General features: G+C 44.4%; 1 pseudogene; it reads left to right on the top strand.

Annotated features, from left to right (window-relative positions):
* The first annotated feature begins 29 nt into the window (after positions 1-29).
* LOC104865047 overlaps positions 30-16,889 on the top strand; it is a 31,672-nt pseudogene continuing 14,812 nt past the window's right edge.

Raw genomic sequence — 16,889 nt, 5'->3', positions numbered from 1 at the left:
GCCCGCGCGCTTCCTGGCTCGCCTGGCTCATGCTCTGGCTTCCAGATGCCGCGGGTCCTGCAAGCCCAGGGCCGAGTAAGTTCTGGGGGTTTGCGCTGGGCGGACGCTTTCTGGGGTGCGCGTCCCGAGAGCAAGCAGGGCGGGGAGGCCTGATCTGCGAGAGGTCGGAAAGCGGGGCTGCTCCGGGTGGACGAAGCGGAAAAACCCGGGAGACTGAGGTATGCCGCGAAAGTTTCAAAGTTGGGAGCCTTGTGGGTCGGCTGTAGCGGAACCTTTGGTCCCACGGTGGCCTAAGGCTGGAGTCTCAGTTCCGCCTGCAGTTTACGGTCACCTGGGATACCTAAAACCCAGATGCCCAGGCCGTTACCTAAAGTACCTCGGAATCTCCAGGGTGGGCCCCAGGCTCGGTACTGAAACGCATCCCGTGTGATTCCAGCATGCCACTGGGGTTAGGAACCGGACCCCAAAGGCAAGGCGGGAGGGCGGTGCTTGGCCCTCCTGCAGTCCAGCTTGTAAACTGGTTGCTTCCAGGATGCTGCTTCATCCTGAGGTCGGGAGAGGACTTCCCTTGGTATTCACTAGCTACAAAATAAGTAAATGAGACAATGCTTGGTGGGGTCGACTCATCATATGCAGAAAGTCTCACCGTGCAGCAGTGTCTTGGCGTGTTGTGAAAAATATACAGAATGGCAGATCACGATGAACTGTTGGTTCTACACCCTGGGAAATGCCTGGATTGTTGGTATTTACTAAAGTAAAGTCTTGGGAAATCAGTAAATCCTGTCTGGATGACTCCTGTGCCTTTGTCTTTGAAAGTGAAGCCAGAGGTGTGCGCACCTGAGAGTCATATCTGTCTCCCCCGAAGCTCCCTGTTTAAGATTTACTTGTCAGGGTCAAGAAGAGTAGCTGGACCATGGATGTGGACTGCCTGTTCTCACCTAGAGGTAGAGGCCAGGGGCAGGTGACTGGAATCCAGGCAGACAGACAAGGGACAGGCATCTACTGACTATCTTCAGAAGATTTAAAACCCACAGCCCAGAGGTAGAAGAGAGGAGTGACAAGAAGAGTAGATTTCATTTTTATGGAATGGAGAAAAAAGCCTCAAGCTTTGGAGCCCATTAAACCTGGGCCCAAATTCTGATTCTGCCACTTCTCTTATATGTGATCATGGGCAAGTTACTTGACCTCTCTGAGATCCCGTTTTCCTACTTATAAGATGTGGATGAAAGCATGACTTTCCTGAGGCTGACATAGTTCAGAGAGATACTGTGCCTCACACACCTGTCAGGGGTGCCGCACATGGCAGGTGCTCTGTCATTGGCAGTTGTTACCCATAGTGCAAGAGCCTCCTTTCAGCCACCCACGAGATCTCAACTTGTTTCTAGGAAACTTCCTCTTTGGTGCATCAGATGCTCGTTGAGGGCAAGTGATTCTTCCAGATTTGAATTTTGTGGTAAGAGGTGAGTGAGTGGTTGCTGCCATTGGATTTAGCTCAGTGGTGCTGTGCCTGCCTCGCAAGTGCGAAGTCCTGAGTTCCATCCCCAGTACCAAAAACAAAACAAAACAAAACAAAAACAAAAACAAAGAAAAAACCACAAACACACCAGGCACAGTGGTGCACACCAGGAATTCTAGGACTGTAGAGGGAGAGGCTGAGGCAGGAGGAGGATCATTGAGAGTTCAAGGCCAGCCTGGGCTACATAGTGAGTTCAAGGCCAGCTCAGACTATATAGTGAGACCCTGTCTCAAAAAAACAGAACAAACCAAAAGCTTTTCAAAGCAAAAGTTTGTTGACTTCCTTGGTGAAATTTTTAAAAAAGAAGTGTGAGTTTTTTCTGGAACTGCTACACACCAAGCTGTGGGCAGAGATTACTACACAGAGTTGGCCAAGGCAAGCTGCCCAGGACCTTCCCCTTTGCCCTCCTCCCAGCCTCTGGATTCATGGAGTCACCTGGCAATGCTGTCACTCTGCAAAGATCTTACCTTGGTCCTTTGATGGAGTCGCTGGACATAGGATGTGCTTATTTAGAGCTAAAAGGCAATTTTTTGTTATGCTTCATGAAAATCAATAAGTTACTCTGGAATTTGTTATGCTGAGGAGTCATTTTCCTCTGACTTGTAGCAAACTATCATTTAAAGGACTAATAACTGGGTCAAGGGCCCAGGTAATCGCTAAATGAGCACCAGCTTTTGGGAAGGGTGTGTGTGTGTGTTTGTGGTGCTGGGGGTGTAGATTCATAAAATGTGACATGTACCTGTTATGTGTTTGTTTCCAAAAGTTGATGTCCTTTGTCCATCTGTGGTATCGTTGCTACCACATAAGTTAGTGTCAATAACTGGGGCCCAGTGGACATTATCCGAGCCACACACAACTGGGTAGGCAGTTCCATACTGCTGAAAGAACTCCTTTCAGGTGGGAGAGAGGTGAGCAGAATTCTTACTTGGAAGAATGTTTCTGTCACTTTACTTCCCAAAAGATTAAAGTTCTAATCATTGAGAACTTCCTGTGCTTTATTTTAACACATTCCCAGACTGCTGTTTGTAATGTCAAGACCAAACCTCCTGGAAAAAAACTGGGTTTTTCTTTGGAGATCTCCTAACTCATAACACAGAACAGTGAGTCCCTTCTTTTAGATGACCACCATTTCTGGCTCCATTTAATAAGGCCCTTGACATTTAACACATAATAAGTCATGCTGATGATTTCAAGCGGAGATATGAGATCTACAACAAATACCAGCTGGCAAGACTTTTACATGGAAGAATCCTTGGGGTTTAGAGTCAGTCCGCATCACACTCCTACTTTGTTCCTTACCATGTGAACATGACCAAGACCTTTGGCTATTGCAACCCTGTGTCCTCCTTTGTAAAATAATCCTTTCTTTACAGGGTGTTTTGAGTACTTGATGAGTTAACCTATGTGAAGGCTTGGCGTACCACCTATCTTTCAATAACCAGTAATTCATGGTAATAGTTGTGATGGCTGCATTGGTTCCAGTGTGGTCTTGAGCTGTTTCTTATTTTTGTGACTTGGCTAACGTATTCAGAAGCTTCAGTTTTGGGTCTGTTCAATGGGGACAGTGTTCCCTATCTGGAAGGATTGGTTTGAGGATTCGTGTTTCTGATCTAGGGGACACTACAGAGTATTCACAGGCTTACTGTGTGCTAGCAAGGGCTTTAGGGTTTTTTTGTTTTTGTTTTTGTTTTTTAACTTTGTTTGCTTTCTGTTTTGCTTGCTTTTTTCAGATCATTTAATCTTCCCAACAACCTCAACAATGATAAATAGGCAGTAGCTATCATTTTCTCCATTTTGGAGAAGAGACTGCTGAGGTTCTGCGAGGTTAAGTAACTAGCCCAAGGAGAAAGTGCGGTGCCCAGGAGGTGAAGTGAGCCCTTCTTCTTAACCTCTGGGCCCTGAGTGCTCCTCCCTCTCTGCCTGCCCCCCACCTCACCACACCCACCTTCTGTCTTTACCACAGGTGTGACACTGCTCTCTGGAGAGCCATTCTTCTAAACCTAGGGCCCTGACCTGCCTGTGTAATGAAAGTAGGGCCCCTTTCTCCTGCTGCTCAGATAGCTTTTAAAGTTCAACCACTGCTTAGACTGTTTGGCCTAATTCAGATATTAAAAAATAATTAGTGCCCTGATTCTGATGTTGACTATTGCAGTGGATTGTGTTTGTCTTGTGATAAATGTCATCTGCGTGTACTGAGATTGTCGGCCTGGGTGCAGTAAAGCATCCCTTAACCCAGGCAGATATTCGGGAGCACATGAAACAGGCCCAGAGTTTCCAGTTTAAGAGAGTGTTCCATTGAAAGTACAGTGGCCTGGTTGGGCATGGTGGTCCATACATGTAATCTCAGCTATTTGCGTGACTGAAGAAGGGACATTGCAAGTTCAAGGCCAGCCTGGGTAACTTAGCAAGACAGTGTCTCAAGATATAATTAATAATTAATTAAAAGGGTTAGGGATGGAACTCAGTAGTAGAGTGCTTCCAGTGTGAGGCCATGGGTTCAATCCCCCATACCACAAAAATAAAGGCGGGAGAGGAAAAGGGAGGCCTGTTCTAAGTACATCCCGTTTTTAAATTTCTTATTCATCTTTCTTCTTCTTCTTCTTCCTCCTCCTCTTCCTCTTCCTCCTGTTCCTGTTCCTGTTCCTCCTCCTCCTCTTCTTCTTCCTCCTCTTCCTCTTCCTCTTCTTCCTCTTCTTCCTCTTCTTCCTCTTCTTCTTCTTCGTCTTCTTCGTCTTTCTTCTTCTTTCTTCTTTCTTCTTTCTTCTTTCTTCTTTCTTCTTCTTCTTCTTCTTTTTTCACCCCATTTGCTTTCTCCTTTTCTTGAGATCTGATAGGCTTCCCAGAAGCCTATGTCAGTGGAACTTGTGGGCCCAGAGAAACAAATTCTCAACTGAGTGGGTTGTAGTTGCTTTAGTATTTCTAATAAAGAGGTGATAATTTCTTCCTTTCCCAGGAGGTGAAGTGCTTTGCTGGCTTCCCAGCCTGGTGTTGAAGACTTTTAGAAATCTGTTGGTACCTCCTGGTTCATCCTGGCTCTTTGGGGATTCAATCCGTCAACATGAATTGAACAAAGATTATCAGAAGGTCTTCCTGGAACCAGGCATTTACTGAACACTTTCAGATACAGAAATGAATAAAACAGACCCAGCCTCAGGCCAAATGGAATTACCAGGCTATTGGAGTCAGTCTCTACAACAAAATGAACATAGGCTGGGTGGCCTCAACCACCAACACTCATTTCCTACAGTTCTGGAGGCTGGAAGAATGAGGTTAGGATAGCAGGATCACCCAGTGATAGGTGTTCTCTTCCTGGCTTGCAGCTAGCACTTTCTTGCCATGTCCTTATGTGGCAGAGAGAGAGAGCAAGAGAAGTCTCACAAGTCTCTTCTTACAAGAACAGTAGTCTCCTCACCAAGGCTGCATCTAACCCTAATCACTTCCAAACACCATCCCAGTGGAGATTAGAACCTCGACATGTGACCTTCCGGGGACAGACGCATTCAGTCCAGAGTAGGGGTGAGTGTAAACATACGACGAGACACATAATTACAAGTTGTGAGTGCTTTAAGGGGAGATAACACAAGTCAGGAGATAGAAGTCAGAGCATTAGGAGAGTCTGGAGATGCCTTTCCAGGACTGAGCCTTTTCACCTAGGACTTGGGGTGCACAAGAGAGTGAAACCATGCCAGACGCAGGGAGTGGCATGTTTGAAGCCCAAAAATGGAAGGACCTGGGTGTGTGAAGTAATGAAAGCCCAGCTTGGTGAGGCCAGAGCCCAAGAGGGTGTAGAGAGGAACTAGACAATAGACCACACTCAGACCATGCGGAGCCTCCTTGGCTGGCTGGGTAAGGATTCGGGATTTTATCCTAATGTGCAGTGAGACGCTATTGAAGAATTTTGCCCCGTCTTTTCTCTATCATTAGTTTACAAGGAAAAGATAATTAATGAAGCCATTGTAATCTGTTTTTTCTTGCTATAGCTGAACACCTAAAACTGTAATTTGTTATTGTTCTGGAGGCTGGGAAGTCTAATATCAAGGAGCTATATCTGGGGTTCGTGAGAGATGTTCTATAATAGACCCGCTCTCATGATAACTAATCCACTTCCTCGATAACCCATTATGTTAGTCAGCTTTCCATCACTGTGACAAGATACCTGAGAGAATCATCTCAAAAGGAGGAAAGCTTTATTTTGGCTCACAGTTTCAGAAGTGTCATTCCATGGCCTTGTTGCCTTTGAGCCTGTGAGGAGATGGAGCATCGTGGTGGTTAGTGTGTGATGCAGGAAAGTCACCTCAGGGTGGCTGGGAAGCAGAGAGAGAGAAACAGAGGAAGGTGCAGAGGTCCCAATATCCCTTTCAAGGGCGTGCTCCCAAATGATCTAACTTCCTTCCACTGGGCCTCACCTCATAAAAGTTCTGTTATCTTCCAATAGCACCACAGACTGGGAATAAGATCGTAACATCTATGCCTCTGAAGAACAGTTAAAATCCAAACCATAATACCTGCAAACCCACAAATCCATTAATTCTGTAATCAGTGAATGGCTTTACTCATCAAGAGGACTGAACCCCCGTGACTGAGTCACCTCCATTTCCAAATTCCACGAATATATGACTTTGAGGATCAAGTTCCCACACATACATTCTGGACAACAAAAATACTCAAACTGTAGCAAGTCCTACTTGTTGGCTTTATGAACATTGTTAAAGTGTGAAACAGTTCTGGAATTAGAGATGATGGTTTTCAATTTCCAGACAACAGAATTAGACTCAGAACAAAGTGAACAAAGGCAGGAGTGCCCAGGTGTGAGAGCCAGGTGTGAGAACCAGGTGTGCCCAGCCTATAGCACCTGATCTGTAGTCTTCTGGGACGGTTAGGGCACCCAGAATTCTTTGTAGGAGCAGCAATAGATGGTCTCTGGGGAATTCTAGTCCATCTCGGATCCTGGAAACAGGAACCAAAGATCCCAAAGAACAAAAGGAAGATTGGAGTGTGTGAGTCAGGGAATCAAGGTCTGCAGGCCCAAAATGCCTGGGACCTCCTGTCTAAGGGGTGGAGGGAGAGGCAAGGAGTGTTTAAGGATCTGTTCTGTGCCCTCTGGTTGTAGCTCAGCACTCCTAAGAAGGGGCGCTTTCCCCATCTTGTCTACTTTGGAGAATCCAAATTTCTCTTCTGACAAGTGTGCATGTACTTGGCAGGGCTTGGAAAGAAGAAATTCTGTTTTTGGAGCTTTTGAGCCACTAAAAAAGCTTCTACCATTTGAGGCCAAGTCCCTGCCATGGCCTGCTGGCTTGCTTCGGGCATCTGCCCATACCTTCTTTCCTCCCTCTTGTGCGCTTTTGTGGTGACTAATATGTTTTGTTCTTTATGAAATGCTTTGCATTTGCAAAGCCGTAGACATTTTCTATGTTAATTCTGAGTGTGTCCTGATGTTCCAAGGCTTCAAGATCTGCCCCTTATGTAGCATTTTCTTTTACCTCAGCACTTAATTCCTTTGCAGAGTTCCTGCATGTGAATTTTTTTTTCTTTTTTTTTTTTTTTGGTACCGGGGATTGAACTCTGATCCTTGCACTTGCAAGGCAGGCCACCGAATCGCTGAGCTAAATCCCCAGCCCCAATGCACGTGGATCTTTGATTCAAGGTTATGTAATATACAGTTGACTCTTGTTACTAAGATGTTTTAATTGGGGCTGGGGATACAGTTCAGTGGCAGAGCATTTGCCTAGCACGCGTTCAATCCTTATTACTACAAAAAAAGTTTTTATTCACCAAGAGAAATGAATGCTAAGCACCATGGTGTTGGAACTTTGTCTTTCAAAGCTTGGATCAAGCCAAGAAAATGTCAATCAATAGTTGCATGCTAGACGTGGTGGTGCATGCCTATAATTCCAGCACTCAGGAAGCTGAGGCAGGTGGATCACTGTGAGTTTGAGGCCAACCTGGGTTACATGGCGAGACTCTGTCTCAAAAAACAAACAAACAAACAAAAAAACCAAAAAAATACAAAAAACAACAGACAACAAACAAACAAAAAGTGGAACTCAATAGTTCCAAATCAGCCCCATAGTGCACTGTGGGGGTCATGGTCATCAAGCAACAGAGATTAAGTCGCAAGCCATTGTGTGTATAATGCTTTGGAAACTGAAAGCTGGGCTCTGACTAATCTTTTAAAGGCAGCAGCAAGAGGAAAGGCTGGCATGCAAATATGAATACACTCACTAACCACCCTAGCAAGTAATCCCCCCTCCAGTGAGCCTGCAAATTATTGAAACGCACAATGAAGGCCCTGCTGTGGGCAGTGCCTGGGACACTTCATTCATTTGACCAGTTTATGGCACATCCTCTGTGTGCTGTAGCTGCAGTGGGTGACCAGATGTACACCATTGCCCGTAGTCAAGTGCTGGGCAGCAAAGATGATCCAAGACTACCGTCTTGTAGATCATGACAAGAGCTTACTATGTGACAGGAGTGGTTCTAAACGCTGTGTGCATATTAACTCATTGCATCCTGAAAGTGAACCTGCATTTTACAGATAAGAACATGGACGCCTAGAAGGTCATGTTGTTTGTCCAAATCACACAGTGATCAGAACCAGGTAGCCTGGCTATAATCTTTGACCTTTACTACTGCTATCAGTTGACATGACGGAAAATAGTCAATCTAGAAGAGAAAGCATCACCTCCTTTGAGACAGGAATTCCAGTGGGCAGGAATTTCCCTGCCCTTTCCCCATTCTGACAGTGACAGTCCCTGCTGGGATGTGGGGAGACTGCTGCTGAGGGGCCTACTTAGCTGGAAGTAAACAAAGGAAGCAATGACCTCAGTGCCAGAAGGTGCCGGTTCTAGTTTTTGTGTGACCCAGACAAGTCTCTGCCCTACTGAGAGCCTCGTTTTCCTCAGGTCCGAAATGGTTGTGTTGGACGGCCTTCCTCTCCATTTCCATCAGGAAGCCCGGGTTCCTGCAGGGTGGAAGGCTACCTTCTATGTACTCTGAACACGGCTTTTGGAACAGAGGAAGGAGGCACTGGCTCTGAGGAACGTGGGGCTGCTGTGAAAGGGAGTCTGTGTTTAACAGTCCCACCCCTGATACTTAGCTGTGTCTGCATTCCTGCCTCTGTGGGCAGTGGCGATGCCTGCTTGTCTGGGGTCCAAATTATATGGTGTTTCTCCATGAAAGAAAGAGATGGGGGAGCAAGAGGGAAGAAGGAAGGAGGTACAAGAGGAGTAATTTCTATCTGCTTGGAAATTCTGCGGGATTAAGTGCTGTGTGGCGTTTAGAGTAAAGGATTGAAAGTATCCAGTAGTCATCAGAGCTTCACCCACTTGCTTTGTGTTCTCCAGCAGAGACTGCCTGTAATTGCCTGATGCGGCAGAGGCTTAGGGAGTGGGTGTGTTTTCCAGGCTTAGTTCCTTGAGAAATTGAAAACAAACAAAGGGAAGAGGAAAAAAATGTGGATTTTGTGTACCAGACAGCAGAGCAAGGACCCAGTTTGCTCACCACTTGCTGGTGTTACCCAGGCTTTATCGATATTGTATAAAGACAAACTTGGCCTTAGCTTCCTGTAGAGGCTGTTGGGCGGGGTTAGTCTTCCCACCTCTCTGCTGGGCCTTATTGTCCACGGGGTGTATTTATCCCTGAATATCCCAATGGCTCATGTCGATAGATACAGTACAGTTGTTCATCACTCGTAAAACTCCTCTAATAAGGCTGTGGGTGAAAGCCACCAAAATGAATCTACTGAAGAGAGAAGTAGTTTCCTAAAGGAGAATCCAGATACTACCCAGCATTCATGGATTTACACGTTCAGGTTATGCTGGGGCTTATGGCCACAATGGTGAAGCCCAAATGTTCTAATTGACATTTTGCCATCTGGATAATATCGGTTCTAAGGCACACAGGCACCTGCTTGAGGTAGGCAAGAAACGATGATTTTAAACTATTTTAATTCAATAAATACATATCAGTCAGCTATTCCTGTTGTTCAGGACTGGGTTGACAGAATATTTTGGAAGCCCGTACTATGCATTGCAAGTTCAGGCTTTGCTGTAGATGTTATTTGCTGGTTAGATTTTAGTGATAAGGTGTGCTTCTAACAGAAAGGGAGAAAGAATAAAAAATGGCTCCCTAGCCAGGTGTGGTGGTGCACGCCTGTAATCCCAGCACTTGGGAGGCTGAGGCAGGAGGATCACTGCAAGTTTGTGACCAGCCTGGGCTATATTGTGAGTTCCAGCGCAGCCTGAACTACATAGTGAGACCCTGTCTCCGAAAACTGAAAAAAGAAAAAAAAGAAAATGGCTTCCTATTACTCATTTGGGTAAAGAATAGAAATGGCTCCCTAGTACTCATTTGGGTAGGGAGCAGGCATTGGTCTCTTGAACATCATCTATCTGCTGCTGAGAATTCAGAATTAACACCTTCTGGGGTCGCAGTGGTACCCAGAGGCAGTTGAGCTGAGACTGTGCTATAGTGTTCAGAGATCTGTCTTCCATGAAAAGAAAGGGAAGTAAGTGCAGGATCAAGGAAATCTTGAAATGCTTGGTAATCAGTCATGGAGCATTTTTCTCACATGGTATTCCTTGAGGTCCTGGGATTTTAAAAAATCTACTTTGGTTGTGTTCTTTGTCAACTTTCGCTCATACTGTTTTTGTAGGCATTCATCTTTCACTTTGATTCCTTAATTCAAACCAGGACATTAGTTGATTGTCTCCTCCTAAACTGCAGATAGAATAAATCTGTTTCTCCCACAAATGTATCAGGTTTACTGTGATAACTTCCCAAACTTCGAAGAGCTTTGTTTCGATTGTCAACAGTGCACAGGAAGAGCTTGCGTTCCACCTTAGTGGGTTTGGTTTTAATGAAGCATGCTTTGGCATTTTCTTAGGTTCCTTAGAACAAGATGGTCACTTAGAGGCATCCTTTAATGCTGTCTTTACTTCTGTAGAAACTGCAGTCTTGCCAGGGTAGGGAGAGGGCTGTAATGACCTCCCTCAGCCTAAAAGCATCTTAAATGTCCCTGCTCTATTTCCAGTCTTGACTGGCTTTAGACAGCTCTCTTGCCCTGCTAAGGACTTCAGTTTCCTCATGTTTGAATGCTCTTGTAGAAAATCATTTTATCGGTCAAATTTTTGGTCAAGGTTGTGCCACAGTGATAGGTAATTCATAAAGCTCAGCAGCTCAAACAGCCACAGTTTATTTCCTGCTAACAGTCAGTGTCCATTGTGAGTTGGCAATAAGCTGTGAGCATTGTAGTTACTTGTGACCCTGGGCTGAGGGAGCAGCTGCTGTCTCACATGGTGCCGGTTCTAGTGCTAGAAGAAAAGGAGTTGTGCACTGCTGAATTCTGCACTGACACCTAAAACTGCCTTCCCAAGTGACCGACTGCACTTCTACTCCCATCTCAAGAGTCAAAGCAAGGAGGTGGGAATGTCATGAAGGTCCCTAGGTAGGACAGCTGAGCTATTTAATCAATAGTTTGCTCCTACCCCTGTGTTGGTCTTTAAGAAAGGGGTGGGAAGATCTCTGAAAGCTGCCTTATGGTCAGTCAAATCATATCTCACAAGTCAAACTTCTCTGTGTATATAACATCATTGCCCTTTTCCTGTGGCTACCAAGGTTCCTGAGCAGCAGGATGTTTGGGAACTCACATCTCAAGAAAGGAAAAGAGCTTGGGGGTAGAGACTAGGACAGTTTCCAAATCCCTTGGCATGGTTTTGGTTTACATTTGCTTCCAACTTATATGTAGGAATTATCCCCAGCAGAAACACTTGCAGAATGGCCTGCTCATTGTTTATAAAAACTGTCTTTGGGTTAAAACTCTAAGCCTCTGCTTCATTGCTAAAGAATGATTTTTGGGATAAGAGTCAGATCCTTTTGAAATCTTATCTGACGGTATTACAACACCCATTTGCAGAAAGTTGTGTCATTTATTTGGAAATATGCATATTTTAAAAAGAATGAATGATGGTTCCCAACAATTGGGTGTCTAAGAAAAGAGTTAAATTGTGAATTCATTGTGGATGATGGGAAATGATTTTCTTGAGGTTTCTCTTCTCCACCCAGCCTTCATTTGTTGGGATGGGGGCCAGATTCTGTCTGCTTGAACTAGGAGTCAAAGTTAGTAGTCATGTTCTAGGCAAGGTGGCTCAAGCGCTGCTGGATGACCTTGCACAGAATGAAGGTCTGTCTTAGTTATTTTTCTCATTGCTGAGACAAAATACCCAATGCCCCAAGTTAAAGGAGGAGAGTTATTGTAGCTCACAGTTTGTAGAGGTTTCCATTCACGTTGGTGGCCCTAAGGCAAGGTGGCATGGCAGAGGGGCACCACAGAGGAGGAACGGTCCATGGCAAAGCAGGGCAGGCAGAAGGCAGCCAGCAGTGGCAGCAGCAAGCAATGAGCAGCAGTCTTGTTTCTGTCCCTTACATTCTATCCAGGCTACTCGCCCTTAGGGCAGGTATCACTCATACCCAGGGTGGCCCTTCCCACTATCCACACCCAGAACTATGCCAAACCAATCAGTGGACCAATTTACTAATCACACACCCTAGATCCCGGCATCACACACTTAATCCCAGCATCACATACTGTAGATCCAGCCTATGTGGAAAGCTCCACATAGGATCGCATGAGGCTTGGGGAGACATCTAGACACGAGCCATAGCAAGACCCCACCAAATGGGCTGTTGGCTAGTGTTTTCCAGGATGCAGGAAGCAGAACACACTGCGGTTATCTCTGCTTATGAGGTTGATTATGAGGATTTGTGAAACAAAGGTGGCTAGGGAGACTACTTCTCATGTTCTCTGAGTTATCCCTCTAGCTGTTTCAAAGTCAGACTCCTTAAAAGAGGAGGGCTCTACGCCGTATCTCTCTGTTACCTTCCATTTCACAGGGCTCCCTTAGAGCAGATACCTCTGATCATGGTGACGAGAGCCCAAGGAAGCCGCAAAAGAGTACCAGACTCACCAGGCTCTCACATGCTCACCACTCTGCTACTCCTCATTCTGGGTCCCCCTCCCCTACTCACCTGTAAACTCTGTGGGCTTGGAAGTGTTTAATGTTGGTGTGTCTTCGTTTCCATGTTCGTAAATCAGCACTTAACAATGACCTCTGCCACTTAGGGTTGTAGTAAGGATGGAGATGATAGACGACAGTTACTGAGAATCTGCTGTGCACCCCTCCTCATCTAAGCACTTTGTGCACATCACTCTCCTAATCCTTCCAGCAACACAGTGAGGCAGGGATTCTCACTGTGAGAAAATCAAGGCACAGAGACTGGCTCATCTGCTAGTGAGTAGTGGTTCTTATAACAAGTGATCCTTCTAATAAGCCTTGGAAACAGAGATCATTTTGGTGTGTCCCTGTTCCCTGCAGCCGGAAAAACACTAAACCAGTCTGTTCAGCTAAGGATTCACATGCAGGAGTCTCTCTCTAACTTGTAAATGATCAGGTTTGAACTCAGCCAGTGATGCCTCTGAAGATCACGCAGTTAATCCTGAGATCGTCCTGCCTCTTGCACTGCTCACACAGGGTGGCAGTATGTGTAAAGCACTAGGTCAGTGCAGGGGCCCTGCCAAAGTGCTTACTCTATGTTAGCTGTTGTCATCTGTGCCCCGTGAAGCCTCCACACAGACCAGAGCGGGTGGTGAGCAAGAGCTCAGAGGATCTCTGCAGAGTGAATAAGGCTGCAACACCATGGAGACTTTTCCACTGCGCCAACCTCTGCCCACCCCCTGGCAGCTGGAAGGGTCACATGGAAGGTGGAACATTGTTGACAGCTGGTAGAGGCTGCTGAGCAGGTTACCCGGGTTTGCTGTGTAGTTTGGCAGGCAAGGTTAGTCAAGGAAGGTGCTACCATTTGGTATCACCAAGTCTCTGTTGGGCACAGGGAATGGCTAAGGTGCAAAGTTTTAAAACGTTTTTTTAAAACGGAAGCATGGCCAAGGAGTTTTTCTGTTTAATAAAAGGAAAACCGTGTAATGCAAAGCATTCTGTTTTATAAAGAAGCCCGGTTGGTTGGAAGCCAGCACCTGCAACTCAACAGAGTCCTGGCAGTTATAAAGAAACATAAGCTAACAGTCAGGACCCAACAAAATGTGTGGTGAAGCCAAATGTGTGAAACTCCAGGATCCACAAACACACGCAGAGGTGAAAGCTGAATGAAATACCCCAAAATGTAATAGCAGTTATTGCCTGAGGATGATGTGACTTACTGTTTTCCTGTAAGCTTTTTTTTTTTTTTTTCTTGCACATTCCTCTGAAGGTAGAGTATTGTACCTAATCTATTGGTACATGGTCTGTAAGTTTTTTTTTTTTTTTTTTTTTCACTTCACACATTTTTCACAGTGACCAACTATGTAGGCCAAGTTAGTAAAACATAGAAAAGACACCTGGCGAATGTCTTTGTAGAATGTTTTTTTATCTGGGCATTGAAGGTTTGAGGAATGCACATTTTCAGGAGGCTCTGGGATAGTGGAGAGGAAAGGCCAAAGCCTAGGGTAAGTCCCTTGATAGAAAGAGATACTGAATGTGTGTGTCTGTGGTTTCTCTGGGGCCTCCCCAGGATTAGGGGACAGAAATAGAAAGTCGCTGTCTGCCCATGGGTCTCAGTTGTTCTCCCTTCTAGGACAGTCATGTTTCCGGGTGACTTCGTTGTGTGCCGTGACGGCTGCACTAATAATAGGTCAGTGGTGAAGCCTTGAGCCCCCCTTGCCTCTCCCAGGCTTCTGGCTGACACAGACGTCCCTCCAATCTAGGGTCCGAGTTCACCTCATTTAGATAGTCTGCCTTATTTTAGGCAGTTTGACCTGTGTCTCCCCAAACCAAAGCGATAGAAATCATTTGTACAGTCCTGTAGCTCAGTAATCACGATTGACGCGGCTTCCCTTCTAGTCTTTTTTTCTTAGTATGAACATTTGTATGATCACATATATGATATATAGGAATACTATCTACATGTTAAATTTTCACATATACTTTAAAAACCTTTTCAGAAGATATTTATGAACAAGAGTAAACATCTATGACTAATAATAAATGTATGGGGCCGAGTAGGTCTGTGGTGCTGCGAGGGGGTCGCTTCTGTAGTGCGGGGCTGTCTTTGGGGGAGTGGGGCCCACGGTGGCTGCCCTGCCTTGGCTTCAGCTGCTGGCGCTGAGACGGCTTCCTGCAGGTGGTGAGGGGCACCCACAGTCGGGTGCCACAGATCATACTGGTCCCAAGTTTGACATCGATTTGCTGGTTTCACTTCTGAGGCAAGAAAATGCAAGAGACATTTGTGTGATCAAGGTTCCTCCAGAATGAGATACACTGATTATTTTGTGATTAGCAATGGAACTTCCACCTGGCACTTACATGCCATGGCCTACTACATTGTGAAAATGTACAAATACCTGAAATGTAATAGTGAGCGTCTAATCTGGGCGTGGTGGTACACAGCTGTAATCCCAGCACTCGGGAGGCTGAGGCAGGAGGATCGCTGTGAGTTCGAGACCAGCCTGGGCTACATAGTGAGTTCCAGGTCAGTCTCAACTACATAGTGAGACCCTGTCTCAAAAAACAAACAAACAAACAAACAAACAAACAAAGGGAGCTTCATGTTAAGATTGAAGGGAAGGACACTGATGACGGTCTCTGTGTGGATTGTGGCAATATGGTGAATCATTTAATGCTTCCAGAAACCAGAGAAACATATGAATTAGAGAAATGATGGACTCTACATGCTTATGATGACCATTTATCTCAGATACCACCTGAAACATTACCTGAAGATTTTATTCTTTGCATAGAAGAGGAGGACACTTCCTTGTTGACTCCAGTGGAGTTCAAATGTGAATATAATAAGGTGAACTGTCTCATTTGTTTCAGATTTGGATGTAGTCACTCTTGGAAATATGACTCCCTAAAGCCTAACCTTCTAGGTTAGGTTGCCAGTAGAACAAGTCTTGGCTACCTCAAGAGCACTCAGCTGACTCGCAGAGATTACAGATAAATGAGCGAACACTTGCATCAAGAATGAGTATGTTCCAACCAAAAACTTTAACATGCTATTTATTTATTATGCTGTTTAACAGGATTTCCTAGAGTTAGTAGTGGTACCTGTGCTTAACTTGAGTTCTCTACTCAGACTTTTATTTTGCTTATATGCAAGTATTCAGTACAAATGTAATGGCCAAAAATCTTTTTTGGTACCAGGGATTGAACTCGGGTCCTTGTGCTTGCAAGGCAGGCGGTGGAACACCACTGAGCCAAATCCCCAGCCCCAAAATCTTAACAAAATACACTACTGCCCACTGAGCCTATTAGTTTGAGGTAATAGAGTAATAGTAGATACCAGGGTTTTTCTAAGATAGGATTTGTCCCCTTTTAGAATAATCCAAATGACAGAAGAAAACAAATTATTAGGGAAACTTTTGGAATCTACAGTTTTTGGTTCAGATGAACAGTATACGCAAGGTTTTCACACTGATGTACCACAGGCCAGAGAAAATAATTTAACAGTAAGTAGTCATGCCAATTTCAAGATTGACATAGTATTAAAACTGTATGCAGGCCAAATTCAAACATCACATTCATTTGAAAACATACTGCACATTAAGCTGTGATCCATGATGAAATACTTTATTCTGCATCAGGGTATCTGGAAAATGAAGCTGCATTTGGGGCACATTATAGATGAGGAATGATCATATATGGTGAGTACAAAACTCAGTTACAGAATTATTTCTCACCTAGTACCAGATACTCCAAATCATCAATGCTAAAGTAAAGGAAAACATGATTTGCCACACTAAAGGAATAGATGTGAAATATGCAGAAATATATCAGCAGATATATATGTAGCACCTTACCTGTATTTTTAAAAAATCAAGTATTAGAAAAATCAAATTTTGCAGAAGAGTTCTGGCCTTAATTAAGCACATCTCACCTGAAATCCAACCAGAAATGCAGTCCATGATTTTTCAGCAATTTAAATTCACTGTATGAAAAAAATATAAATGTTAAGTGAATTCAGTGACAAAAAGGACACTTTTTGGCTAAACTACAAAATAAACTGGTTTCCTGAAAACAGAAACAAAACAAAATAATAAATTTACAATGATAAAAGCAATATCTAATTATTGTTTTGCTAATATATACACATAAGGCTATACATTTCTGTGAATTCCTTAATTGCATCCCACAAATATTGATATGTTGTATTTTCATTATTATGCAATTAAAAACATTGCTAATTTCCATTTTTATTTTTTTCTTTGACCTGTGAATTTGGGGATTTTAAAGGCATATTATTATTATTAACACCTTTTTATTATTGACTTCAAGTTTGAGTCTACTATAGTCAGTCTTAATGATTTCACACGCACACATTATAT

The sequence above is a fragment of the Fukomys damarensis genome, unplaced genomic scaffold (assembly GCF_012274545.1).
Source record: "Fukomys damarensis isolate Sample0158 unplaced genomic scaffold, DMR_v1.0_HiC HiC_scaffold_4, whole genome shotgun sequence".
NCBI lineage: Eukaryota > Metazoa > Chordata > Mammalia > Rodentia > Bathyergidae > Fukomys > Fukomys damarensis.
This window is presented reverse-complemented; position numbering and strand designations above follow the sequence as displayed.